This window comes from Rhinolophus sinicus, chromosome 6 (assembly GCF_057876585.1).
Source record: "Rhinolophus sinicus isolate RSI-liver-muscle chromosome 6, RSI-T2T, whole genome shotgun sequence".
NCBI lineage: Eukaryota > Metazoa > Chordata > Mammalia > Chiroptera > Rhinolophidae > Rhinolophus > Rhinolophus sinicus.
The window spans coordinates 15534835-15541048 of record NC_142506.1 but is presented as its reverse complement, the minus strand read 5'-3'; the positions used below and the strand labels follow the sequence as shown (position 1 = coordinate 15541048).

At 43.2% G+C, this 6214-nt stretch overlaps 1 long non-coding RNA gene across 1 annotated transcript in view; it reads left to right on the top strand.

The window, feature by feature from the left end:
* The window catches only part of LOC148757836 (uncharacterized), a 364219-nt gene that overhangs the window by 259636 nt on the left and 98369 nt on the right, over window positions 1–6214 (top strand). Inside the window, exon 6 of the long non-coding RNA XR_016021507.1 lies at window positions 3896–4014. This is a non-coding gene — a long non-coding RNA (uncharacterized LOC148757836). The remainder of the gene's footprint in view (window positions 1–3895; window positions 4015–6214) is intronic.

Genomic DNA, 6214 nt, shown 5'->3' with positions numbered 1-6214 from the left:
AACGCTTTCAGAGCCGGGAGGGAAAGAATCGCTGGGAGGGATGGGCAGTGTGGGGGGTGGGGGGGTGGGGAGGCGGGGGTGTCAGGCCCCTGGAAGGGGGAAAAGGCCTTTGGGCTTCGAACAAGGTACTCCTGTCTCCTGTGAGGCTCTGAGGTTTCCTGGCCCCTTCCCGCCAGCGGGCGGCCTGACCTCCTGGCAGCCGGGACCGGCGGAGGGAGGGCTGGGAACCGCTGGGGAACCGCTGTGCCGGCTCCTCCGCCCAGAGCGACCCCTTCAGCCAAGATCCCGGCGCAGCCTGGGGTGAGTCCCAGACACTCTATCCCCCTCTTGTCCTGACCCCATCTTTGTGAGTTCTGAGAATTCCAGTGACAAGGAAGGCTTATTGCTCATTTATGCACTGCATTATCTCAGAGCACTGTTCCGGGAGTTTGCAATCATTTATCATACATAGACGGTGGAGAGGGAACTTCTGTAACTTAGGTCTGGTTTTTCCCCATTCACTTCTTGTTGTCTGAGGTGCTTAGAGCCAGAGAGAATCAGCAGCAAAACGCTTCCTGCCTCTGGCAGATAAACCCTTGCAGACTGTGGCATACCCTGGCTACTGTTCTGTTTACCAACACTTTAATATCAGAGGGGGCTGTTGGTACCTTAGTGACCTACATACGGAACTTCAAGGTTGTTTCACTGCCCCCAAGCTGACCACAGAAATTTGATGCTTTCATAAAGGGGTCCTGCCTTCCCCATCCAGTCCCAAAAGTTGATTGTGTTAAATTTGGACCCACTGACTGACTTCTAAAGTATAGTCCCATTCCAAGGTCGTGCAATTCACCAATTAGTTCTCAGGTTAGTTCTCTGCTTGCAGATGCTGGAAATGACACTGCAGAGCCACTGCCCTCTTGGGCCAAGTGTTGGTACATGTCTTGTGAAAAGGGCAGTTTCTGCTCCTCACCAAGTTTAAGGATGGAATGTGGAGCATCAGGGAAGGGCAAGTACGGCCCCAGGGACCAGGGCTTCTACCCCTTCACAGGGACGTGCTTCCATCTGGAGTGCCAAGGGGATCCGTAGACCAAGTAGAAAATAGAGGAAAAGAATGTCAGCTCTTTTGCTGTGATCGTGAATTACAAAAGACAAAGGGTCTTATTCATTTGTACATCTCCAATGACAGAAAGTAACAGCATGCTGATGTCTTAAGTGAACGAGGGACTAAATGAAGGTCAGTGAGTGAAGATTACAGTGGTGCATGACTCCAGACCTGCCCCATAACTTTTGGACTTCAGTTTTAACATGTATAACCTGCCCTATTAACGCTTAGACTTTCATGAGACTCTAAATTCAAACGTTAGTGGTGAAACATTATGTAAGTGGCAGTGTTATTGTTTTTATTAGAATAATGTTTGTCTAGGATATTATTTGAAGGGATTTTTCTTGAAACACAATATTATTGACGTAAGAAACGTCCAAACCTGTGGCTATGTGAGCCAGACTGACAACAGTTGCCTTGCTGGGAAGCAAAATCTCAGCGGATTGAGAAATTGCTCCAGAGAGTGGCAGTTTTGCAGCTCATTTTATACGTTAGAATAAAAGGAAGAGATGTAAGGAGGGTTATGCGAAATCCATTGGTGGTAGATTAAAGGGGCGGAAGAAAGCAAAATGGGGAAATCTCTGGGATTGGATAAACAGTAAAACAGAGACACAGACTTCTTTTACATTGATGGGTACCGGATAGTTAATAATTAACATTTAGAGTTTGTACAGATGGTATGTGGCAACAAGATAACAATGGAGGGTTCTGTGGTCTTGTGCCCTGGTGGGTGGTTGTACCCTGAGGGGTCTGGAAAAGGAGATTACTCTGACATTTCTAAGGTATATTATCTTAGATGCAAAAAGACGATAGACAGGCTCACCAAGGTAAAGACTGACCTTTGTCAAGGAAGCTACAGGCCTAGGACGGAATTACCCCCATGACCTGCTTTTAGTTAGGAAATTGTATGTTCAGATCATCCCGTGCAGTTACGTTCGATCTCTGAGTTGGGAAAGCCTGGCCTGCAGTCCTCCCCTGAGCTCATCAGGTACAGTATGATGCCTCTTTTTCTTCTACAATATAATGCCCGTATGCAGGAGTCAAACTTGGAGGAAACTGATCAAGGATTGACTCTTGCAGTATTAACCCTGGAAAAGTTTCATGTCTCTCTAAGTCTCAGTTTCCTCATCTGTTAGATAAAAAGAACACTGATACTGCAAAAATGTGGGAGGGAGCAAATGACAGCATTGTCAAAGGGTGTTAATCACTAATTGTGAGCATTAAGAAAAGTAAAGCACATAAGGTAACTTAGCATAGTTCCTAGCCCATAGGACATAGTCACTAAATTATAGCTATAATTGTTCTGGGGGAGTACCTAAAATACTGATCTTTGCCGCCAGACACATACATTTGAACCCCAGATCTACTACATCCTAGCTCTGTGACCTCAGGCAAGTTTTATTGACTATTTGTATTTTTGTTTGGTTTCTTTAACCGTATACTAAGGATAAAAATCATCCCTACCTCAGAGGATGAATTAGAAAGGTTATTTTGAGAATTAAATTATATAAAACATGTAAAGTACTCAAAATAGTATCTACCACGTAGTGAGTGCCCATTAACTCCTAGCTATTATTCTTCTTATCTGAGGTTCTCTTAGGGACATTTATGTGGGCACAAGTTGAATCTAGATTATATAAACACCCAAGGGCAGCAACCATGTATTTTCCTATGGTATTTCCTAAAGCTTTTAGCTCAGTGTCTGGCTCCCTGTAACTACTCAACAAATACTAATAGTAATACTAGTGGTGGCTGGTTGTGTGTGTGTGTGTGTGTGTGTGTGTGTGTGTGTGTGTGTGTTTGTGTAATGAGCTGTAATCTTCAGAAAAGTTGGGAAACCATTTATCTAGAGTCACAAATTAGACTGTGTATTGATCCTGTATTTCAGGGCCTGACTGTAGGTGGTTTATTAATCACCCACTGACAGGAACCAGACACTGTGAGTTATTGGTCATTTCATTTGTTATATTCTGGGAGCCATCTGGCCAGTCCCCCCTGTGTCTTCCCATGTGACCCACCACTGTGGGCAGCAGGCCTTGAACACACTGAAGCGAGAGTTCATCTTAAACTTCAATTGGAATGGACCCAGGGACTTATGACTGAACCCATGGGGGACGTTTGAACACGAACATTGCAGACTACATTCATCTTCCTGTGACACATCCCTCATTGGTAGAGGCCATCAGTGACATTAAATGGAGTGTCTCATAAATTTAACTTTATGTTTCTGGGCACCAGCTATGTGTGATGCTGACTTTCTAGGTGACATCTCACCAGATACTTCTCATCTTCTCTTCCCTGAATTCTTTCGAGTCACACCCCATGTCAAACACATGTTCACTGCCCGTATTTCTGATCATCCCTGCCCCCATTCCATCCACTCCAAAGGCTTAAAGAAATGTTGCCTGAATACTTCACTCTTTAGCACAGTAGCGGTACCCCTGATGCAGAAAGGCATTTACAATCATCGTCATAATGGAAATGCCTGAAATTCAGGACAGGGATCCATTTAGGTCATTTGGGAGACAGTGGGCTCTGATGTGATTGATCAAATGTCTAGAACATCCTACGTTTAAGCTCCCTCACCTGAAAATGGGAAATACACGTTCTGAGGCTATGTTTATGAAGAACAAGAACATATCCCTTGTTGTTACACTGTTAGTCAAATGAAGCTTCTTCTGATTTCATAGGGAGAGGAACAAAAGGACGGCAGGAGAAATACCATGTAGCGAGCCTACTGATTTTTCCCTTATTGTATTCATGTTTGCCAGTTTCTTCATTAAAAACCCAGTTTTGATTGTGTTAATATTCCAGACAAAAGCTATTTGACTTTGGACATGTGGTGAACTATGTGCAGAAATGGATGTGGACTCGCTTTAAAAAACAATAGAACATACAGGAAGACGAGGTTGTACAGCCGAAGCACTTTCTGAGTAAGTCACCAACTGCTTAAGGATCTGCTTGAAAGTGTGGGACCGGGGGTCAGTGGGTGCTAGTTATGGCTCCCCCCATGATGGTAGTATGACTGTCGCGTTGTCACTCACCCACTACAGTAAGCCTTTCAAGAAAAGCCTGCTCAAGAAATGTTAAGTGTATAGATCAAATAATCGCACAAATATATAATTATCAATCTTTGTCAAGGTTTATATTTATATAATGAATATGCAATTACATATAATTACGGAAAGAAATAAGTTACAGTTAGGAGTACCTGACCCAGGATGATTCTAAACCAGACCTCTGTAAAATTAGTATGTTAACTAGTGATGAGAAGATAGTGGGGGCCGCACTGGAGGGCTTTATGCATGATGGTGACGTGATCATTTTCGCTTCTGTGGAGTAGAAATTCTCACACCATCACCCTGCCAACCTCTCAGGGTCGTAGGTCCAAACATACACATGCAAGAGAAAGCCCTCTTCAGCTAAGAATCACAGCATAAATTGCAAAGTATTTTCATTAGCTTAAGTAGGTTTAAAAAAATTTTTTTTAATGCCTGCCTATAGCAAAAAATTCAAAAATAGTATAATTATGTGAACTATGGAGGGTCAATCTGCATTTCACATCAGGCCCCCACTGCGCCTTGACAAATGCTACTACTAAAGTAAGTTAATGCTACTCCCTGCAACCCATGGCACATGACACGGGAAGAAGCACTGTGTTCTCTAAGTGGGAAGTCTGGTCTTTCAAACTGAGATCTATAAAGAGAGCTGCCTCATTCATAATTCAGGGCTTAGCAACTGCTATCAGCCCATCAAGAGAAGGGGAGGGTGGAAATATGTCTTAGTCAGCTGGGGCTGCCATATCAAAATACCATTGACTGGATGGCTTAAACCACAGACATTATTTTCTCACAGTTTTAGAGGCTGAAAGTCTGAGATTAGGGTGCCAACTTCTGGTGAGTCGTCTCTTTCTGGCTTGTAAGCAGATGTGCTCACAACCTCATGACCTCTTCTGTGTGTGTGTTTAGAGATCTCTCTCTCTCCGTCTTCTTATAAGGCAAGCAATCCTATTGCATTTAGGACTGCAGCCTTATGATCTCATTAACTGTAATCTCCTAAAAGTCTTGTATCCACATATAGTCACAGTAGGGGTTAGGATTTCCACATTTGGATTTGGGGCAGGGAGCAACTCCATCCATAGTAACAAAATTCTACCCTCCCCTTTTAGGACTCATAACCTCATGCTTCATTTTCAAGGGGATGTTGGCTTTTGAAATCCTTGCTACATAATGCTCAAGAAACGTTAAGTGTATAGAATTGCAATGTGCCTCTTTGTATGTTCCTCAGATTTCTTTGTTCATCTTTTTCTGGACTCTCTTTCCCCTCCTCAATCTGATAAAATAGTCTCCATAGTTCAGGCAGCGAAAATGTATGCCTACATTGCCTTCTAAAACGCATCACCCATTTGTAGATTCTACTTCTCTGACTATGTGAGGTTGGCAGGCTACAAGCAGGAAGGAATTCTTGTTCATTCTTTGAGGAAATGTTTTAATGGAAGAGTTCAATTCCGTTAAATAGCATAGTGTACCCTGCCCACTTGAACAAAAGGAAACAGGTCAAACCTTTCTTTACGTGTAACACACATCACAGTTTTCTCTTCGGAATTTCTATCAAGGACTATGTCAAGTTCATGATACCTCTGGGTGCCGGGAAGCTGGGAAAAAGAAACAACAATCTCAATAGACCATAACAGAGTTTCTGTTGTTCTCTATAGCCAGAGGCAGAGACATCACTCCCTGCTTATAAACACTTTGACCTTGCCTACCAATCGCTCTAGTCACTTCAACCGGGTTTCCTGAAAATCAGATACCCATCTGGTGCCTATTCAGTCCCAAGAAATCGGTTCCTTAATTAAATAGGGATGCATGTCCTAAACAACCACTCACCTGGAGGTTTCTGAACAAATAAAAGTTGATGTCAGAAGGGTGTGAGAGTATACTGCCTGCTCATTCAGAGTTCCTCTTCAAAAATCCTTCAGGTAATTTGGTCATTTCTAGTATCAATTCAAAGACTCTCCCCTTCTCCCAACCCCCATACAATTTGCACCTGGCTAATGAAAATATAATAGATAAGAACCCTTAGAAGTCTTTAGTTAATAGCCAATTAGGCAGGTTTACCTGGGAAACTCCCCTC